Genomic DNA, 23,184 nt, shown 5'->3' with positions numbered 1-23,184 from the left:
ACTGCATTCTGGATTGGGGTTGGGATTGGGATTGGGATGTCTCTCCAGAGTTAGATGGTCACTCTTGCATTTCTACGTCCTTATTGCTGCCTCCCAGTCACCCTTTCTTCCTGTGATTTATGCTTTAAGACTCAGCCATTTCCCTGGCGATTCCACCAGTCTCCTGCCAGGGAGATCGACTGAACCACCAAGGAATTTCAGGGCCCAGATGGGTCTTTGGTTTAGCAGAAAATAGCGTCTAGATTTGCATTACTAGGTTTTTCCAGCTGTAACAATTTGCTCTCATTGTTCATTGTAGGAGGGGACCTCACTCCAGGGTCTATTTTAGGGACAGTGCACTTATTAGTTGAGACTAGGATACACATACATAGCCACTATTCTTATTTTTGTTGAGTATGTCTAACAGAAACAATGTGAAAATATAATGTATGAAACCACAGTAAAGGTAATAGACTCAACCACAAGTGCAAGCAACATCCACAAAGGTTTCTCTCTTTAGTTCTCTCATCAAAAGAAAGAAAGATCTTGCGATACAGAGCCTTTCACAACTTCAGGACATCCCGAAGCTCTTTGCAACCACAAAGTACCTTTGAAGTGTAGTCACTGTTGTAAAGTAAGGAAAATCAAAGGCATCTGATAAAGAGTTTGATTAAGTATATTGTAAACAATGATGCAGGCAATGACTGACAATTTTTTATGCATAATTTAATGTTTAAACAGCTCCACAATGCTCAGTTATTTGGCACATTGCTCAGTGTGGAATTGAGCCATGCAGAGTGAGGGGGTCTCAGGTTTGATCCTCAGTCTGTGTTGAGTCAGCCGGGCTGGTGGTTGAGTTGTTACAATTGGCCCCAACACTTCCAGGTTAGGATGGGAAAAAAGTTAAGTAAGGGTTTGTAACCCTGATCATTTATTTTATTCATTCTCGGGATGTAGACATCACTGTCAAAGTTAGCATTTATTGCCCATCCGTAGTTGCCCAAATAGTGGTTTGATACAACTGACTGGCTTGCTAGTCCACTTCAGAGGTCAGTTAAGAGTCAACCACATTGGCGTGGGACATATAAGTCAGACCAGGTAAGGACGGCAGGTTTTCTTCCCTAGAGGACATCAGTGAACCAGTTGTATTTTTACGACAATCTGACAGCTTCATGGTCACTTTTATTGATACCAGCTTTTTATTTCCAAGTTTTTTTTTAAATGAATTCAAATCTTCAAATTGCCGTGATGGAATTTGAACTCACATTCACTGGATTAGTAGTTCAGGCCTCTGGATTACTAGTTATCCAGTAACTCCTACGCGAAAGTGGGTATGTGCCAACATTGGACGAGAATAGCATCCTGTGAATAACATCCAGTGTTGCTTTGTCCATTCAGCTCTAGATGTCATACACCAGATGTCACACTTTGTTAAGGATGCAAAGCAATCTTTAAAAAAAAAAGAAAGAAAGCCAGTCATTTAATGCTGGGTGTTCCTAACCTGAAATTTATGAGCAATTTCCAATCTGCACAGTTCCCTCACCAAACAACCATTAAATTAAATTCTGTTAATGTTAAGTTATGTTAACTTAACAACAATTAGCCTTTGTGGACTTTGAAGGACTCAGCTTCACCTTAGCAGCAGAATTATACATGCGTATTACATTGTATAACACTCCTGTCCTTATAATATATTGTATCAACCGGCTTACCATGAGCAACACCATAGCAGCTCCCCTAGTATTATTTAAAAAAAACACTTACAAACGTTCCATAAATAGTATCTCCTGCAGTTCGACTTATCTGAGGAGCCAGGATGGTTGGTTTCCAATGAAAGTTTCAGAGCAAGGATTTTCCAGGAACTGAATGGGCTTTTAAAAAAAACCCTTGATACAATGACGTCACCACTTCGAGAGTAGTGCGCTCTACAAAACTACCATGATCATCCCAGAGATATAAATTGTACCAAAATACTTGGAATGATCCCAGCCTTTTTAACAGGTTTTGTTTTGAGAAAAATGTAAAGCGCTGTTATAAAATATAGCTAAACCTTCATCTTCCTGTCAGCCAACACAAAGGGTTATCAACAAGACTGACTATCGCATTGCTGACCATACAATAAGCACATTTCAAGACAGGCCAACTAATGACTGTACAACAAATATAACACAGGCTGACTGCCCCGTTGCTGCCTGTATAAAGAACAAATTAGGGACTTGGTAACACGTTAAGTAGCAAAGGATGACTGAATGTACAGAATTGGGGGAACTGGGCACAAGCAGGTCCATTGAACGAAAAGAAATAAAAGGGTATTCCATTAATGTGTAGTGTTTGTGCAGAGGGAAATGAAGTGCCAACTTGGCTCGGTTGGTAGAACTCTCACTTTTGAGTTAGAAAGTTGTGGGTTTAAACCACATGCCAGGATTTGACTAAGCAATTTAGGCTAACACTTCAGTGCAGTACTGAGGGAGTGCTGCAGTGTTCAAGGCGCTGTTTTGCAGATTAGTCATTAAATTGAAGCCTTGTCCGCCTATTAAAGTAAAAGTAAAAGATCCCATAGTCCTGTTCGAAGAAGGGCAGCGAGTTGCTATGCGTATCCACCTCCTTCAGCTTAACATCATCGAAAACAGGTTAGCTTGTCATTTATCTTATTTGCTAGTTGCAGGGTCTTAGTGTGCGCTGTGTTTCCCTGCATAACAACAGTAATTGCACTTCAAAATGTATTTTATTGGATTTGAGGCATTTTGACACAGCCTGAGGATGTGATAAGTCGCTATATGAATGCAAGCTCTTTCTTTACGTACACAAGAGTGTGTACACAAGCAGGCTGACATTCGTTTTGTGAATTTGTAGTAGAACTTGGAATTGTTACATGGGTGTGACTTGATACAAATTCCAATTGAAACCAGTTCAAACTGTGAGCCTGATCCATTTGACCCCCCAGGTAGCTACAGATGAACCTTTGCAGAAAAAGAAGCAAGCTTTCATCTTTTCTGGAACAGTAAGATATACTCTATCCTTCTTTTGTTGAATCCCTTATAGCTCTCCTCCCCTTATTAGAGAGACATTCTTTGAATGTCTAAACACTTCTAAAGTTTAGAAGTGACATTCCTGTCTCACAAACATCTGGCTGGAGGAAAAGAAGGGAAGGAAGAAAGAAAGAGAAGAAGAAGGAATACAAATCAATCAAACAAAACAATATCACCATTTCCCAATTACAGCAGCTAGCTGTTTTTCAAAGGAGTCCCATGTCAGTTGAACTTTGTTCCGATTGCTTTGAGATGATTCAGTGTCCCAGCTGGAAAGATGTGAGAGAGAGAAAGAGGACTGGAAGGAGAGCAGCAACAGCGATGACAAAGAGAGAAGGTAGCGAGAAAGATGAAGGGAGGGAGAGATACAGGCAAAAATACAAGGAACTTGAAAGAGGGAGGGACAAGCAGAGATATGAGTGTGAGAGAGAGAGAAGAAGAAAGAGACAAAGAAAGAGGAACAAAGAGAAAGAAAAAGAGGGAGAGCGAGACAGAGAGCAGGAGAAAGAGACAAAGAGGTTGCAGAGGGAGGGACAAGCAGAAAGGTGAAAGATCAGGAAGAAAAAGAGACGTGAGAGAGACAAGGAGAGAGGGAAAAGGGAAAGGAACGGAGTAGAAGAGATAAATACAGAGAGAAGGGACAAAAGTGACAAGAGAACCTTATCACCATAGCCTGTACCCATTAAGAGCTAGGTTTCTATGGGATTTTGTGGCATACACAGATTAAACATTTTGTCAGATTAATTTACACTAAAATATTTAATGTGATAACAGTTTGTGATTTTTCTTATGCATTTAGATGGAAAATTCCATTAAAAAAAACTATTAATTGGAGCCAAAAGATAAATTTTCCACATGAGGAAATCATAAGCATGTGGTGTATTGATGTTAGCCAAGGGGCTCTCTGGAGATGTGGAGCATGTTTCATCCCAGTTCCCACTGAGTTTGGTCTGTAGGAAGTAGATGTCATCTCTTGTTCTATTGATGAGTCCTCCAAATAGAATATTCTAAGCATGTTAAATAAACAGAAAAAATATGTTACCACATAGAACATAGTTAAAGATTAAATACTTGTAAGGAAACTTGAAAAAGGGACGGAATGCAAAAAGGCTGTTCCATTTAATCAAGGTAAAATACTGTTAATGCTGGAAATCTGAAATAAAATCGGAAAGTACCGGTAATGCACAGATAGCATCTGAAGAGAGAGGAGGCAGATAAAGATCTCAGGTAGAGAGTTCTGACAAAGGGTCTAAAGCCCAAACATTACCCTGCCTTTTCTCTGATCAGGTGCTGATGGACTATTGTATATTTGCGACATCTTCTGTGTTTTTCACTTCACTCAGCCCATCAATTAGGGTTTATTGTGGCAAGTAATTTGTCATTCAGATCCCTTCACAAAATGCCTCTGAGGGTTTTGATAGGACTTGGTCAGCAAACTTCACTATATATTGTAAGTATAGAAATACCTGGGTTTGTCACGGGATGTTACGCAATGTCAAATCACTTGCCCCACCCACCAAGTGACTTGGACAGTAGGCGCACTGGGACACCATCAGCTCCAAATTCCCCTCCAACTCACACACCACTCTGACTTGGAAATATATCGCCGTTCCTTCATCGTCGCTGGGTCGAAATCCTGGAACTCCCCAACTAGCAACACTGTGGAAGCACCTTCACCACACGGACTGCAGCGGTTCAAGAAGGCGGCTCACCACCACCTTCTCAAGGGCAACTAGGGATGGGCGATCAATGCTGGCCTTGCCAGCGATGTTGGTATCCTGAGAGTGAGTGAATAAAAATCTGGTCCTTGAAACAGGCAACTTTCTGTAGCTCCAATCAACTTATTTAATCTCACCAAGGAAGTAAAAAAAAGCACAGTTTAAGCCTCCAAAAACATGAAGTTCTTTGACATTTCTCTCTGGGCCTCCAAAGGTAATGTAGCTGAACTGTTTAATATTAAAACCTGTACCATTCAACCATCACTGATTACCTTCCAGGGATGGCAGGGATACCCAGTGCTATTTCACGCCCTGCAATTTGTGAATTCTTTTTTTAAAATGCTTGTGCTTCATGCAAGCTTTCTCACGAGCATCAAAATAAGTTTGCAAAAATCGTGGAGCTAGCGAGTAAATCACGAGATTTGACAGTATTACATTTCCATGGTCCCAACTTGACAGGAACTGCATGGAGTATTTAACTATCCAAGTCTATATTTATCCTTAAAACCTTCAGTCCTGATCTTAAACAAATATTGATACAGTTTGTTAAGGAGTGCATTATGTATTAAATGCTTTAGTGGAGGAAAAATTCCATTTTTGTCTTGTTTGAAACTTGCATATTTTGTACTCAGGTCAAATAACTTGCTTGTTTCTGCCATTTAATTTACTAAAAACTTGGATCACGTCACACTTTTTTATCCAATAAAGCCAAGTTTGATTCTGAGAGTCTCTGTTCGTAGCTCGCCAAAACTCTTTCGATAGCGCCTTCCAAACCCGCAAACTCCACCACCTAGAAGGACGAGGACAGCAGGTGTATGGGAACAACCATCACCTCCAAGATCCCCTCCAGGTCACACACTATCCCGACAAACATATATCCCCATTCCTTCATCGTCGCTGGGTCAAAATCCTGGAACACCCTACCTAATAGCTCTGTGGGAGAACCTTCACCACATGGACGGCAGCGGTTCAAGAAGGCGGCTCACCACCACCTTCTCAAAGGCAACCAGGTACGGGCAATAAATGTGAAGGCAGTGAAAATCTACCTCTATCATCGTGGGCTGGGCTTGAGCTCAAGTCACAGAGGTGAAAGGCCTGTGTCTAAACCACTTCATCACCCCCATCCCCATCACTCCCCCACCCACCCACAATCTGCTCTAGATTTTTCTAGATCTGCTCTTGTAGAAACAGATGTCATCAGAGCCTGTTGCTCATCGTTAATATAAATAGGGATATCTGTTTTCCTGCAGGGTGCTAAAAGGTCATTGCTATCAGTGGATAACATTAGCACTTATCTCTGTCCTACCCTGCTAGAAAGAAGCTTTGATTTGGAGCTGGCCATTGTGACGTTTGAGAAAGGGGGACATCCAGAGCTGAAGTAGGGAGCAACAAGGAAGTGGTGGACGAGGGCTGGAAATAAAGTTCTGCTGTTTAAATGAGACTAAAGAAATGTTTCTTGCAATTTATCTCCCATGAATGGAAATGACAGTATTCTGTTTGTTATGTCCTCATGGTACAGGATGTTAACTTTTCCTGACTGGCCATTGTTCTCCCTCTCATCAACTTGTTGAGCAATTGCTGACTCATGGGCTTCCTGTACAAAAGCATACCACCTCTGGAAAATCATCTCTCTTCTCTAATGCTCCCCTCCCCCCACCCCATGCCATTCAGTTTACCACCACTTTATAAATAATGTGTAGCAAAATCCCCTTACCTTTTATTGCTAATTTCTTTTACCAGTAAATCTGCCACATTGACATCACAAAGCATTGTAATACTCATCTAGAGACACCATTCACATAAGACGAAACACGTGGGATTCTCCGAATGCTGGTAAATCTTTAAATAAATTCTATCAATTTCCAACGGAGGGGTCTGTTCATAAAATAATGAATATCAGGGAGTGAGCTGAGGTCTGTTAGCTAATCCAGTGATTCAGAAGACATCACAGGCCAAAAAATTCACTCTCAAGAATCCATTAATCAATGTTCTATATTTATATAATACATCAATAACCCTGCTAACTCTGGCTGTTCTCATCATTTTTCAAAGTATATACACAGTACCCATCACATAAAATTTGTTCAAGTGCTTTCTCATTAATTCTGGTATGTTCCTCCTGCAATGAATAGTATAATTAAAGTTTTAAATGAAAACAGAATATGCTGGAAGTGCACAGAAGGTTGATTGACATCTGAAATGAGATGTTGGCTGACACTCCCAGTGCAGTGCCGAGGGAGTGCTGCATTTTCAGAGGTGCCGCCTTTCAGATAAATTGCCAGTTTCGGCGCTTCTTGACAGAGAACAGGGAGCTTTCCTGGTGGTCTTGGCCGATATTCCTCACTCAACCACCACCAAAAAATCCAGGTCAGCTAGTAATTCATTCTATTGCTGTTTTGGGAGATCATTCTCTGCACAAAAATGGCTGCCAAACTTCATCACATAATAAGAGTCACCATAACTCAAAGTAATTTATTGCGTGTGGAGCACTTTGGGACACTTCAAAGAGACAAGGTATTGCATCACACAAATGCAAGTTTTTCTTTTATACAGGCTCACATCCAGAGTGTTGGACTATTTATCATTTTCAGCTGTTGACTGACTTGCTCTGCCTTCCTAGCATTTTTTGTTTTTACTTCAGATTTCCATTTTTTTTTCCTTTTATCTTTTTTTAATTATTAGAGAAGTTTAATTAACTATTTTATATTCATGGTGGAATGGGCGAGAATTCCTTTGATCTATTGATTCGAGCAAAAGCGTTAACAGTTTGTTTTTTGAACACTTTTACGGGTTTACTGGAAATAACTAGTGTAGAAAATCTTGCTACTATGATTCTAACCACTAATTGTATGTAGCAATCAGGAAATTTATCCACAGTATTCTCTAAACAAAGTATAAAATTATAATCATAAAAATATATGTAAATATAAAGTGTGAGGGAGAGGGATATAGGAATAACTTGCATTTGTAGAGCACCCTTCATGTCCTCAGGACTTGTTTGTTGTTTTGTAGGCAAACATGGCAGCCAATTTGCTCACAGCAAGGTCCCGTAAACAACAATGATTTAATCTGTTGTGGTGATGTTGGTTGAGGGCTGAATGTTGGCCAGGACATCAGGAGAACTCTCTGCTTTTCTTTATAAAAGGTTCATGGGATCTGAACAGGTAGATGAGACCTTAGTTTAACATCTCATCCAGAAGACGGCACTTCCGATAATACAGCACTCCCTCAGTACTGCACTGGTCAGCCTAGATTGTATGCTTATGCCCGAGGAGTGGAGTTTACACTCACATCTTTCTGATTCAGAGGTGAGAATGCTACCACTGAGCCGAGCTAACGTTAGCCAAAGAGTAGCTAATATCACATCAACAGGACAATGTAAAATTGTGACTTAAATTTATGTTGATATGAAGTGATCTTTTTCTCCCCTCTCTGCCTCTCCTGGAAGAGTTGACTCCTAGTTGGGACATGGTTCCAAGGATGCTGGTTGTCCTCGAGAGCCATACCCCATTTTGCTGTTGTTTATTTGTGAGACTGAGGGGGATCATTTTAACCTAATCCGCCCGGCGGGAGGGCGACGGGATCAGATTGGCGCCCGTTTTACGATGGAAAGGTTTTACGATAGATCGGTTGAGGTATAAAACAGACGGCCAATCTGATGCCACCGGTTTCTCATCAGGCGGGTGAGGTTAAAATGACCCCCTGAGTGTCAGCTGGGAATTTGCCCTTGCAGAATATCACAGTGAAGCTTGGTCCTGCCCTAACCTGACTTCCACATATGTGGGAAAGTAAGCTGTGAGGAGGACACAAAGAGTCTGCAAAGGGATATAGACAGAATATGTGAGTGGGCAAGAAGGTGGCAGATGGAGTATAATGTGGGGAAATGTGAGGTTATTCACTTTGGTAGGAAGAATAGAAAAACAGAATATTTTTAAATGATGCGAAACTATTTAATGTTGGTGTTCAGAGAAACTTGGCTATCCTCGTACAAGAAACATAAAAAGTTAGTATGCAGGTAATTAGGAAAGCAAATGGCATGTTGACCTTTATTGCAAGGGGGTTGGAGTACAAGAGTAAGGAAGTCTTACTACAGTTGTAAAGGGCTTTAGTGAGACTTCACCTGGAGTACTGCGTACAGTTTTGGTCTCCTTATCTAAGGAAGGATATACTTTCCTTGGAGGCGGTACAACGAAGGTTCACTAGATTCATTCCTGGGATGAGAGAGTTATCCTCTGAGGAGAGAATGGGCCTATTCTCTCTGGAGTTTAGAAGAATGAGAGGTGATCTCATTGAAACATATAAGATTATTAGGGGGCTTGACAGGGTAAATGCTGAGAGATTGTTTCCCCTGGCTAGAGAGTCTAGATCTAGGGGGCATAATAGCAGGATAAGGGGTCGGCCATTCAAGACTGAGATGAGGAGGAATTTCTTCAAGCAGAGGGTTGTGAATCTTTAGAATTCTCTACCCCAGAGGGCTGTGGATGCTGAGTCATTGAATATATTCAAGGCTGAGATGGATAGATATTTGGACTCTAGGGGAATCATGGGATATGGGGATCTGGTGGGAAAGTGGAGTTGAGGTTGAAGATCAGCCATGATCTGATTGAATGGCGGAGCAGGCTCAAGGGGCTGTATGGCCTATTCCTGCTCCTATTTCTTATGTTCTTATGTTCTTGTGAACATCCAACGGGGATTACTGCAGAATGGTCAGGAGCAAGATTGTTGGCCAATTTTTCCCTTCTTAAGTGGCAGTGAGACATTTTGCAACATTACCACTCCTCTGGTTGTGATCAGTTAATTCTGCAGCAATTGGGGATTGAACCTGGGATCTTCCTCTGCCAACATGACTCAGCTTTTCATTGAATACTATGACATAAATGACAGAAAATATGTTTTTTGGCAGATTTTCACCATTGGCACTCTATTACAATATACCCTCCCTGCGTATTGTACGTCCCCCTGTCACTTCTATTCACCTAAGTGGCGGAGTTGTCTCTGAAGAAATTCCTGCTGAAATTTGTCCCAGTGGAAATTCCGGGCCTTGATATGCACTTTTGCACAGTTTCGAGCAGGGGTCACTAGATAGTAATCAGGACCAGGAGCCTCTCTTCCTTAGCCCAAAGGTACTGAGGCCAACTACACTGCACTCAATTGCTGCCCCAGATTAAATCAATTAACTGAGTATGGACCAGTGATTGAAACGGGAAACCTTTGGCGTCTATGGCTTAGTACCACAGCATGTGGTGAATTTACTCACCAAACTATCAAGGGGTCCCTTATTCATAATTTTTTAAATAAAAAAAATGTAGGTGAAATCAGTGTCTCTTTTGTTGTTACGATGTCTGGTGCTATCTGTTTGAACAGGATCTCAGGCCCTATTTTCCTTGGCTCAGATCACGCGTTACACCTTAAGCTGAATAAATCGCCCATTAGAAAGTTTCCGAGACCTCAGCTAAGATATTCATGTTGTAAATATTTTGAAGCATTGTCATAAACGCCACACTTTCATGGCACATGGGGAGGAAAAAGGAAACTACAGAACAGGGATTGGGAAACATGAGAAATGCTAGGGCCGAGAACTGCAATATTTCAATAAAAAACTTAACATTTTTAATTTTAGAAATGAATGTTAAAAGTTTTGGTCAAAAAATTAATCAGTGCAGAGTTGTGTTGTTTGGGGATTTGAGGTTACCCGTTTAACTGGGTATAGTTGATCAGTATGGATTTAACCGGTTACTTACAATAGATGACGGAGGTGAAATTGGTCTATGCCAGTAGTGCAAAATGGGCTCGTAGCAAATCAACATTTTCCACTGTGCCTGATTTTCTTTTCCACAATGGAACACATTCCACATATTAAGTGTGGTGTAAGACCGACTGCCTAAAACCCCTGAATCTCTTCCAACTTAAACCTTAAGTGTATCAAAACCATTTGTAAAGTAATTACGTTGCCCAATTTTCTACCCGTTTACACTTGTCTATATTAAGTTTCATCTGCCATTGTTCTACCCATTCATGTTGTATAACTCACTTTATTGTTCCCAAGCTGCTTTTTCCAATTCAACTGGCCTCCTAGTTTGATATCATCTGCCAATCTAACCATTTGCATTGAGCTTCTGAATCCAATTTATTAAAGAAAGAAAGACTTGCATTTATATAGCGCCTTTTAAAACATCCTCAGGATGCCCCAAAGTACTTTACGGCCAATTAAGTACTTTTGACATGTAGCAAGCGTTATAATGTAGGAAATGCAGCAGCCAATTTCCGCACAGCAAGGTCCCACAAACAGCAATAAAATAAATGACCGGATCGTCTGTTTTAGGTGTTGGTTGAGGGATAAATATTGGCCAGGATGTCGGGGAGAAGTCCCCTGCTCTTCTTTGAAAAGTGCCATGAGATCTTTTATACTCACCTGAGAGGGCAGACGGGGTCGTGGTTTAATGCCTCATACGAAAGACGACTCCTCCGACAATGCAGCACTCCTTCAGCACTGCACTGAAGTGTCAGCCTGGAATATGTAGTCAAGTCTGGAGTAAGTAGAAATAGTAGGGCCCAGCGCTGGTTCCTGGGGCACACCACTCAGCACCTCCTCCCACCCCAACATAAATTCCATTCAACACCCTTACATCCAATCTCAGCCAGATGTGGAAGCATTAATCGACCTGAAACGTTAGCTCTGTTTCTCTCTCCCCAGATGCTGCCTGACTTGCTGAGCATTTCCGGCATTTTCTGTTTTTATTTCAGATTTCAGACTTTCAGCATCTGCCGTATTTTGCTTTTGATTTAGTGGAAACATTAATATTCCCGCTTTGAAAACTAACTTCTTATTTTGATATTCACAAAGTCTACCTAAGACAATACCTTGTTTCTATTTATTCAAAGTACACAACTTTGGATGAACTTGGGTTTTGGGATCAGATTAATTCTTATTCCCAATTTACATCTCCATTGCTATTATTGTTTTAGTTGAAACCCAATTCTTTTCAATACAGGCTCATTGGTCTGAAAGCAGCCAGGTGATTACACCTCTGTGAAACTCATTGGAACGTTTTTCTATATTAAAGCCACTGTATAAATGCAAGTAGTTGTTGGGTTGGAACGTTGACCTTTCAAAACTCTTCATGATGGGATTAAAGGCTTTTCCTTTTGATATCTGTAAGGGTCCCAAGTGAAATGAACTTGGGAAGTCTTAACCGCATTATTAGGATGACTAATGTGGAAAATGGAAATATCACATTGATGTAGTCGGATGTCTCTTCTGAATAGCATTTAAACCATCTTGTTGAAAGAGAAGAGAGGGAACTTTACCTCTGCTACTCTTGACCTGGGAGTGCTTAATGCTAACACTGGGGGGCAAAAGAGGAAAAATATTTCATTCACAAACACGTGCACTCCTAATTTTGATGAGCACAGAACTTTACCTAAAATATATCTGTAAATATGAAATTTTTACTATCTCTATGTGAATTTGTTTTTTTTCTATGATTTATTCAATTAGTGCATCTTAAATTTGCACCACTCTTTTTCAAATTAACTATTCCATTGAATGGTGTGCTGGAAATAGTAAATCGATCCACTCCATGGTTTGTATCTGACTCTTTATCCATTGATCCAGTCCACGTTTTGTGTCTGAGACCAGCACAGTCTAATCATCAGAGGTTATAAATGAGAGAATGACCTGCAGGAAGAAGTTAGTATAAGATGTTTTGCTGTAGGTTGAGTGGGTGGTTTTCAACATTACTTTGAGCTACGAAGATAAAAGTAAAGGTTGGATTGAGAAAAGGCTATTTGGCTCATCTGTCCTGAGTTCACTACCAAATCACAGAAACAAGAGAGAAAAGACAAGTCAATGTTTTGGGTGTTACCCTTTGTCAGAACTGCAAACTGAAAGATAAGCAAGCATTTTAGCACAGTTGGGAAAGAAGGGGAGAAGAAACAGATGCTCCCTTCATAGAGAGGGAATTGCTGGGCTGAATGGTGCAGCTGCCTAATAGAAAACTATCGCATATCAATGATCAGGCATTAGAAGAACAAAAAAAGTACAAATAGCTCATGTGGTGAAAAAACATTGGAGGATGTTTATTACATTGGATTGTGTAGATAACTCAGTCAGAGCTTCAAGTGCAATATGAACTTTGCAGTAAACCCATGGGTAAAGGGTGGATAATTAGGGATTTGCAGGGAAACAAAACAGATCCCCAAAGTGGCCTGAATTGAACCAGTTCAAGATAATTCAAAAAGGTGTAAAGTTGTCTTGAGTTTGGTCTGTTTTAGGCTCAACTTAATTTTCGATGAGAAAAGAAAATGGCTACTGTGTGTGTGTGTGTCTTCCCTTCAGTGTGTGCAAGGCACCATTTTTTTTGCCACTTTGGCCAACTTGAATTTTTCACCTGTTATCCTGAGAGTAGCTTCTAAGTGTAGTTCCAATCATAACAGGCAGGTACTTAAACAATAATTTTTAACTGTCTTTTATGCCAATTTGGGATATTCATTGGTGACCCTGTTGGGTGGGAGAGACACTTAATGGGGGAGCCATTTGTTGGTCTAAATATGCAGGCAATGTGGCTCATTTCCTTGGCAGTGCTGGTAGAGTGATTGCTCCTGGGAGAGTTATCTTCATTCAGTCTCTAAGAAGGTACTGGTGGCATCTAAATGCTACAGTCCTTTAAATTGAGTTTTTGTGCCTGTTGCCTGGTGATCTAGAGGAGAGGATCTAGTCATGTGTTTCTGGCAGTGCAGAGAGGTTGCAAGAAAGAAGAAAAGGCCTCTTAGCCCAGCCAGCTTAATTCCATCATCCAAGTCTTGTTTCAGATCTGATCCCAGTGGTTTTCACCTTCTAACACCAAACTCCACACCCCTCTAATTTTGGTTGAGTACTAAAGAAGGAGACTTGCATTTATTACATCTCAAAACTATTTCTTGTGTGATGAATTATATTGAAATACAATAACTTATATAGGTAAATGCAGCAGCCATTTTGTGCAAAACCGGAAATCCCAGAACCAACAATGAGATGAATGGTTAATTTATTTCTGGTGGTGTTGGTGTGGAGGAGGAATATTGGCCAGGTTGCCTGCTCTTTTTGTTAAATAGTGCCCTGGGACCTTAACATCCACCTGAGCATGCAGTTTACAAGTGATTGCAAAAGATACCATCTCCAGCAATGCAGTGCACCCTCAGAACTGTACAGGTTTACGTGCTCGATCTCAAGGGTGGGGTTTGAACCCACGACCTGTGCTGCCAACTGAAGCAAGTTGCCTGTGATAAGAACAATCCTACTCCCATTTCAAGGCCTCAACAGAATCAGTAATTACTGTCCTAGATCAATGATTCTAACATGAAGTTATTTCTTAGGTTGAGGTCAGCTCCTGACATTAGCTTGTAATCACAACCTGTGTAGGGATGACTTCCTGTAGTTGCAATGGGTCCCGACAGCATAAATAAATGTGGCAAGCCTTCTTCCAGTCAGCATTTCTACTGAAATCGTAAACCTGTTTTTTTTTTGTTGTGTTCACAAATTCACTCGAAGTACGAGAGTGTTCAGCTGGAAGCACAAACATAGATGGGTAATAAGGCAAAAAAACTTTCAAACTAGCACATGGATGTGTAACTCATCTTTTTAAGAAGCCAACTCATAAAGGCCAAGCCATCCATATGGTCATTTGCCTGTTTGATATGGGCGAGCAGCACTATGGCAGAGGAGGCCTCTCCCAACTCATGAGATGCTGCATGGAGTTAATTATCATTTGTTTGCATGTATAATGAGACTCGCACTATGTAGCAGTGCGGGCTCAAGTTTTGGGCACCAAATTTGGAATGCAACTTAGGAACAAGTGTAAGTCATTCAGCGGTGGCTCTAATTTTTCTTCAGTACTACCGGCAAAGAGTCAAGCGGGCTTAGGAATTTCAAAATAGCTCCGTCATCTAATTTTGCTTAAATGTCTTGCCATTACTGTCATTGGAGACAACTAGCTGGTCCCTTCCCTAAGCTGTTGTGTTCGTAATCACTGTCTTGGCTGCCTTTTGTGCACTGTGGGCAATGAGTTGCCCTGCTATCAGCAAATTGGATATTGGCCTATCTACATTTTGCACTCAATGTTGTGAACAGAGAATAAAGGCATCCATCTATAGTTGTTTTGCTTGCAGTTTGACCCCTACCTGAGGTAGGAAAGTGAGAGATAATTTAAGGCCGTCACTCTATACAGTCTCGAGGGAGGCAGGAGTTGGCTCATTGATGCCCTGAAACACACCTTACAAAAATAGATCATTTGACAACTCTCGCCATCAAGAGGTAAAGAGCTCCCCTAATGGCTGAATGGTTAAATGCACCTCCTGATATACTAAGAAAGAAAGAACTTGCATTTATATAGCACCTTTCACAACCTAAGGACATGCCAAAGCACTTTACAGCCAATTGAGTACTTTTGAAGTGTAGTCACTGTTGTAGTGTAGGAAATGCGGCAGCCAATTAGTGCATAGCAAGTTCCCACAAACAGATAACGAGCATTTTATCTGTTTTATAGTAATGTTGGTTGAGGAATGAATATCAGCCAGGACACCAGGGATAACTCCCCTGCTCTTCTTTGAAATAGTGCCATTGGATCTTTTATGTCCACCTGAGGGCAGACGGGGTCTCGGCTTAACATCTCATCTAAAAGGCAGCACCTACGACAGTGCAGCATTCCCTCAGTACTGCATTGAAGTATCAGCCTAGATGATGTGCTCAAGTCTCTGGAGAGGGACTTGAACCCACAACTTTCTGACTTAGAGGCAAAAGTGCTACCAACTGAGCAACGGTTGACGCAGTACAGTGGTGTGCAGACCAGAAGGTGTCCAGGTTTGATCCCCAGTCTGTACCAAGTTAGACTAGCAGTTGGGGTGCTACAATTGACCTCAGTGCTGGTGGGCTTGACGGGGAGGGGGGAGAAAAAGTCAATCAGGTTTCCCGTCCCTAATCTATCCGGTGACCTCTACTGGAAAGTGAGCACACGTGAACAGCATGCAGGGAAAGGAATGGGCTCCACTATAATGCTCCTCACGGTCGATTAACCTGTTGATACTGTCTAGGCTCAAACATGCAGAGAGCCCACTTGGGAGAGATACCAGAGGCCTGCTGGCACCAATGGAACCAGACTCTTAATGAGAGTTAGTGCCTTCAGGAAAGGCGGGGAAAGGTCACAGGGTTGCTGGCTGCAGATGAATTATTCGTTGCTTGTAATTTTTTGGCCTGCAAATTAAAAGTGACAACGCAGAGGCTTGATGAGTTAGCTGCGATGTTTTTAATGTGTGGCCTATCTGAATGGTGAAACCTCTATGTGCTTGAGTAATTCTGTGACTCTGATTAATGAACGTCTCACCACCTCACTGTATCTCTGTTTGTCCAGGCCCGGGGGCACTGAATTAAGTAAGACTGGTGCCAATACTTCCGACCCAAAGTTCTCTGCGTGCAGTCCCTCTGATTAGTTTGTTTTTCTCCAAGCCTGCTTGTGTTTTCTGCGTCATTTCCACTTTTAGCAAGAGCACTATCTAGTACCATGCTCATACATGCAATTTCCCTGCAACAGCCTGATCTTGTGAAGCAAGAGGATCAAAGGCTACTACACAAAATAAAAGCTCATGGTGTAGGGGCTAACATATTAGCATTCGTAAAGGATTGGTTAGCTAACAGAAAACAGAGATTAGGCATAAATGGGTCATTTTCAGGTTGGCAAGATGTAATGAGTGGAGTGCCACATGGATCAGTGCTGGGGCCTCAACTATTTACAATCTATATCAATGACTTGGATGAAGGGACTGAATGTATGGTTGCTAAATTTGCTGATGACACAAAGGTAGGTAGGAAAGTAAGTTGTGAAGAGGACATAAGGAGTCTGCAACGGGATATAGATAGGTTAAGTGAGTGGGCAAAAATTTGGCAGATGGAATATAATGTGGGAAAATGTGAACTTGTCCATTTTGGCAGGAGGAATAGAAAAGCAGTATATTATTTAAATCATAGAAGTTACAACATGGAAACAGGCCCTTCGGCCCAACATGTCCATGTCGCCCAGTTTATACCACTAAGCTAGTCCCAATTGCCTGCACTTGGCCTATATCCCTCTATACCCATCTTACCCATGTAACTGTCCAAATGCTTTTTAAAAGACAAAATTGTACCCGCCTCTACTACTGCCTCTGGCAGCTCGTTCCAGACACTCACCACCCTTTGAGTGAAAAAATTGCCCCTCTGGACCCTTTTGTATCTCTCCCCTCTCACCTTAAATCTATGCCCCCTCGTTATAGACTCCCCTACCTTTGGGAAAAGATTTTGACTATCGACCTTATGTATGCCCCTCATTATTTTATAGACTTCTATAAAATCACCCCTTAACCTCCTACTCTCCAGGGAAAAAAGTCCCAGTCTGTCTAACCTCTCCCTGTAAGTCAAACCATCAAGTCCCGGTATCATCCTAGTAAATCTTTTCTGCACTCTTTCTAGTTTAATAATATCCTTTCTATAATAGGGTGACCAGAACTGTACACAGTACTCCAAGTGTGGCCTCACCAATGCCCTGTACAACTTCAACAAGACATCCCAACTCCTGCATTCAATGTTCTGACCAATGAAACCAAGCATGCCGAATGCCTTCTTCACCACCCTATCCACCTGTGACTCCACTTTCAAGGAGCTATGAACCTGTACTCCCAGATCTCTTTGTTCTATAACTCTCCCCAACGCCCTACCATTAACGGAGTAGGTCCTGGCCCGATTCGATCTACCAAAATGCATCACCTCACATTTATCTAAATTAAACTCCATCTGCCATTCATCGGCCCACTGGCCCAATTGATCAAGATCCCGTTGCAATCCCAGATAACCTTCTTCACTGTCCACAATGCCACCAATCTTGGTGTCATCTGCAAACTTACTAACCATGCCTCCTAAATTCTCATCCAAATCATTAATATAAATAACAAATAACAGCGGACCCAGCACCGATCCCTGAGGCATACCGCTGGACACAGGCATCCAGTTTGAAAAACAACCCTCTACAACCACCCTCTGTCTTCTGTCGTCAAGCCAATTTTGTATCCAATTGGCTACCTCACCTTGGATCCCATGAGATTTAACCTTATGTAACAACCTACCATGCGGTACCTTGTCAAATGCTTTGCTGAAGTCCATGTAGACCACGTCTATCTTCTTGGTTACCCCTTCAAAAAACTCAATCAAATTCGTGAGACATGATTTTCCTCTCACAAAACCATGCTGACTGTTCCTAATTAGTCCCTGCCTCTCCAAATGCCTGTAGATCCTGTCCCTCAGAATACCCTCTAACAACTTACCCACTAAATGGAGAGAGATTGCAGAACTCTGAGGTACAGAGGGGTCTGGGTGTCCTGGTGCATGAATCACAAAAAGTTAGTATGCAACTGATTAGGAAGGCAAATGGAACGGTGTCATTTATTACAAGGGGAATGGAATATAAAAGTAGAGATGTTTTGCTACAGTTGTACAGGGCATTGGTGAGACCACATCTAGAATACTGTGTGCAGTTTTGGTCTCCTTATTTAAGAAAGGACATAATTGCTTTACAGGCAGTTCAGAAAAGGTTCACTCGACTGATTCCTGGGATGAGGGGGTTATCTTATGAGGAAAGGTAGGACAAGTTGGGCCTGTATACATTGGAGTTTAGAAGAATGAGAGGTGATCTTATTGAAATATAAGATCCTGAGGGGACTTGAAGAGGTGGATACTGAGAGGATGTTTCCTCTTGTGGGAGAGACTAGAACTAGGGGCCACAGTTTAAAAATAAGGGGTCTCCCATTTAAGACGGAAATGAGGAGAAATTTTTTATCTGAGGGTCGTGGGGTCAGAGAGTGTTGGAGGCAGGGTCATTTGAATATTTTTAAGGCTGAGTTAGATAGATTCCTGATTAACAAGGGAGTTAAAGGTTATAGTAGGTAGACGGGAAAGTAGGGTTGAGGTCACAATCAGATTAGCCATGATCTTATCAAATGGCAGAGCAGGCTCGAGGGGCCGAATGGCCTACTCCTGCTCTTAATTCATATGTTTGTATTTGTGAGATCGACAACAAAATAACCTTTAATGTTGTAATATGTCTGAAATATAAATTTATTATAAACGAAAGAATGAACTTGAATTTATGCATGCCTTTCGTCTCCTTGGGAAGTCCCAAACTGCTTCACAGCCAATGGAGTACTTTTTTGAAGTATAGACACTGTTGTAATGTTGGGAAACACAGCAGCCAATTTGCACTCGGCAAGCTCCCCCTAGCAGCAATGAGATAAATGACTAGATCATCTGTTTTTGGTGGTGTTGCTTGAGGTGTAAATGTTGGCCAGGACACTAGGCGAATTCTCCTGCTCTTCTTCAAATAGTTGCCTTTGAGTCTCATCTGAAAGACAGCACCTTTGACAGTGCAGCACTCCCTCAGTACCGTACTGTCAGCCTAAATTATGTGCTCAAGTCTCTGGAGTGACGCTTGCACCCATAAACTTTCGCTTAGAGTCAATAGTGCTTCCACTGAGCCAAGAAAGAAAGAACTAGCATTTCTATAGCACCTTTCACGACCTCAGGACGTCCCAAAGCGCTTTACAACTAATGAAGTATTTTTGAAGTGTAGTCACTGTCGTAATGTAGGAAACGTGGCAGCCAGTTTGCGCACAGCAAGGTCCTAAAAATAGCAATGTGATAATGGCCAGATAATATGTTTGTGATGTTAGTTGAGGGATAAATATCGGCCTGGATACTGGGGAGAACTCCCCTGCTCATCATTGAAATAGTGCCATGGGATCTTATGTCCACTTAAAAGAGCAGACATTTTTTTAACATCTCACCCAAAAGATGGCACCTCCAACAGTGCAGCATTCCCTAAGTACTGCACTGAAGTGTCAGCCTGGATATGTGCTCTTTTGGTGGCACTTGAACCCATGATCTTCTGACTCAGGTGAGAGTGCTACCACTGAGCCACAGCTAAATTACATCAATAATAATCAGGTTGTTTCCAAATCAGTGGGTTATGCATTCAGGCTGCACTCCAGGACTTGAACACATAACCCAAGCTGTTGCTCCAGTGTGGTACTGAGGGACTGCTTCATTGTCAGAGGTTGATATCTTTTGGATGAGATGTTGAACTGAGGCTCTGTTCTGGTGGATGTTAGAGATTCCATGACACTACTTGAAGAGTAGGGTAGTTCTCCTGGTGTCTTGACTAACATTCTTCAAGCAGCACCATTAAAAATAGATCAGCAGGATTCACCTCATTGCTGTTTGTGGGATCTTACTGTGCACAAAATGGTTGCATTTAGCTACAAAAAAGTCACTGCACTCCAAAAGTAATTGATTATACGTGAAGCACTTGGAGATGTTTTTCGAGAGGCGCTATATAAATGCAAGTCTTTTTAAACTTTGTTTTCTTTACAAACTTTCTTGACTTACAACATTTTCTATTGTTTGTGTTTTGGAGCTCAATTAAATCTGACTGATTTCAACTCTGAGCAGACAAACATGCTTACCACAAGCACTCACTTCGAATAAACAGATTAAGAATCACTAATGCATCATTGCTAATAAATTTTAGTTCTGCCATAACAAACTGGGTTGTTGTAATTACTCACAGGGTGTCCCAAGTGTCATCAGAATGTTCCTGGACGTGATTCCAAAGCTCATGTCCAGCAGCTGAGAAACAGAACAAGCAGGTCAGTGTTCAATGAGCATTCTGTGTTCGAGGAGAGTGAAATCCTGGTGACGGGTGAAGCCTGTTGTACTGAGGAGATAATAATCCTGATGCTTTTGGCTTTCGATGTGATGAGGAATTAAAACCAGGCTCAGCCACTCTCATACTTGTATCCAGTCATGCACACAGCTCCCACCTGAGCAAGACTGTTACACAGTCCCAGCCAGGCAGGGTCAAGGCAGCACAAACAGGGTTCATCCTGGAACCTGAACTGCAGACACCAGCCTCAGACCAATAGCTGCAATGTGAATATACCCTTAGTTTTAGAAGGAACCATGACAGAGACCCTCTACTCCCATTTAATATAATAATGGAGACCTGTTACTCTGGTTTGATGTAATATTGGAGATCCTTTACTCCAGTTTGATGTAATATTGGAGATCCTTTATCTCAGTAAGGTGGAATCACAGGGACCTTCTTTTGCCGAGACTCACAGAAACTGGGTAATGAACAAGTGAATTCTAATTAACACAAGAGAAGAACTTTCAACTCGCCATACATCACTAGGGCCTGTCTCCAGTTAACTGTCTGTGAGAGGAGCCAGCTGCTCTCATTCCCGTAGCATCTGAAACAGCACAGTTACAGAATCACAGAACTTTACAAAATCATTATTGTCACTTCGTACTGGATTGGCACAGCTGGTCTGTGATATGGGGAAGCCAGTACTGTCCTGACTGAGGATAGTGAACTTGGTAGAGACTGGAAACCAAACCTGGGATCTTCCTGGTCTGCACAGCTTAACACCGCACTGGGTGACAAACAATGCTTTCTCGCTTTTCAATTTTTCACGATCAAACCTTTCCACCTCCCACCGCTCTTCAATCTGGAGTAATTATCGACTTACAAACTTGTGACATATTGCTACAGGTTGCAGACAAAGTATATTTGTGTAATGTAGGTTTTTATCAGTCACAGCAACCACTTAAATGTCATTACTCGAATTTGCTTGGAGTGGCTGGTAATTCACCATGAAAGCAACCTAAAAGCTTCCATGTGAACTGAGCATCAGGGTAATTAAACACAGGAGTCTGCAGGGGCCAATTTTATACAAATCCAAATGACTGCCTGTCGGCCCTGGGTCAGTTGTGCCCAGAAATCTCAGCATCTTTAAAGTATTTTTTTATTGTAAATCCAGGGGGGATGGGTGGGTGGGCGTAGACAGTGAAAAGTTTGAATCCTAAAATGAGAAAAGAATTACAAATGAATTATAATTGAGCTCTGCTGGTTTTCTACAGTCACACTCCTCTGCTTAAGGCACACTTTAATGCGAGGCTTCCTTCCTCCCCCAGCCCTGCCTTGTCACAAAGGACTCCTGCTATCCAGATTCTCTTCGATACACAAACATCATTGCTAAAATGTTTCCTTCCCTAATGAATGTGCCTTCCTTTAGGGAAAACATGGAAAAGGGAGTTGATAAATGATGAACTCGATTAAGCGAGTTCATTTTTAAAACCCTGCTGTGGTTGCTGACGTATTCACACTGGCCCACTTGATCCACTGTATTCCATCTTCAAGGTCTTTTTCTACAAACCTCCTGATGGTTTGAGTCCATCTTACCTGAGTAATCTTCTCCCGTTCACATCTTCCACTCCTCTGGGTCTAAATGAATACTCTATGATCGGAAAGTAATCCTCCAGTGACTACAACACTCTATGGGGCTCTCGTGAAATCACTTTGCCTCGCTATCTAGCTCTCTCCCTCTTAAAAACCTCTTTGTGCATTCTGTTGCCCCCACCCCCGCCTTTTAATCTTTCCCATCTCCTGGTCAGTCTCTTCCTCTCTCCCTTGTAAACCATGCTGAAATGTTCATCTACATGAGAGACTCCATATAAATGCAAGCTGTTGTGAAATAATACCATCATTTATCAGTGATATATAATCAAATACTCCCAGTACACAGTCTTTCTCTCTCGACTCAATGCACCATCCATTCTTCCTACATTAAACTGATGATTTGAGCGTTCACCCATGGCTAGCATCAAGTGTGCTCATAAACAAAAGCGGTCGGCAAAGAAAGAAATTACGTTTATGTAACACCTCATCATGTGCTCGGGGCATCCCAAAGCATTTTGCAGCCAATGGATTACTTTTGAAGGGCAGTCATTGTCACGTTGGTAAGTGCAGCAACCAATTTGCACACAGCAATGTCCCATGTAAGTTTCAGCTTTGGCTTAGTGGTAATACTCTTGCCTCAGAGTCAGAAGGTTGTGAGTTTAAAGCCCCACTCCAGAGAGTTGAGCATATAATCTAGGCTGGTGCTCCCACTGCAGTACTGAGGGAGTGCTGCACTGTCAGAGGTGCTGTCTTTTGGATGAGACATTAAACTGAGTTCCTGTCTGCCCTCTCAGGTGGATGTAATAAGATTCCACGGCACTTTTTGAAGAAAATCAGGGAAGTTCTCCCGGTGTCCTGGCCAATATGTTTTCTTCAACCAACACCACCAAAAAAAAGACCCATTTTATCTGGTCATTTATTTCATTACTGTTTGTGGGACCTTTGCTGTGCACAAATTGGTTGCTGCACTTACCAACGTGACAATGACTGCCCTTCAAATGACTGCCCTGCACAAATTGGCTGCCATGTTTCCTGCATTACAACAGTGACCACACTTCAAAAATACTTCATTGGTTTTAAAGTGCTTTGGGACGTAATGAGGTCGTGAAAGGCGCTATATAAATGCAAGTTTTTCTTTCTTCAGCTTAGAAATGGCTGCTTGCA

General features: G+C 41.8%; 1 long non-coding RNA gene across 1 annotated transcript; it reads right to left on the bottom strand.

Moving 5' to 3' along the window:
• Positions 1-639: 639 nt before the first annotated feature.
• LOC137299791 (uncharacterized) lies at positions 640-20,751 on the bottom strand. The gene is made up of 2 exons (XR_010957986.1): positions 20,348-20,751; positions 640-1,428 (listed from the first exon to the last, which is right to left on the bottom strand). It is a non-coding gene; the product is annotated as an uncharacterized lncRNA (long non-coding RNA).
• Between the last annotated feature and the right edge of the window lie 2,433 nt (positions 20,752-23,184).

The sequence above is a fragment of the Heptranchias perlo genome, chromosome 29 (genome assembly GCF_035084215.1).
Source record: "Heptranchias perlo isolate sHepPer1 chromosome 29, sHepPer1.hap1, whole genome shotgun sequence".
Lineage (NCBI taxonomy): Eukaryota > Metazoa > Chordata > Chondrichthyes > Hexanchiformes > Hexanchidae > Heptranchias > Heptranchias perlo.
Note: the sequence above shows the minus strand (reverse complement) of the source record. Positions and strands in the feature narration are given on the sequence as shown.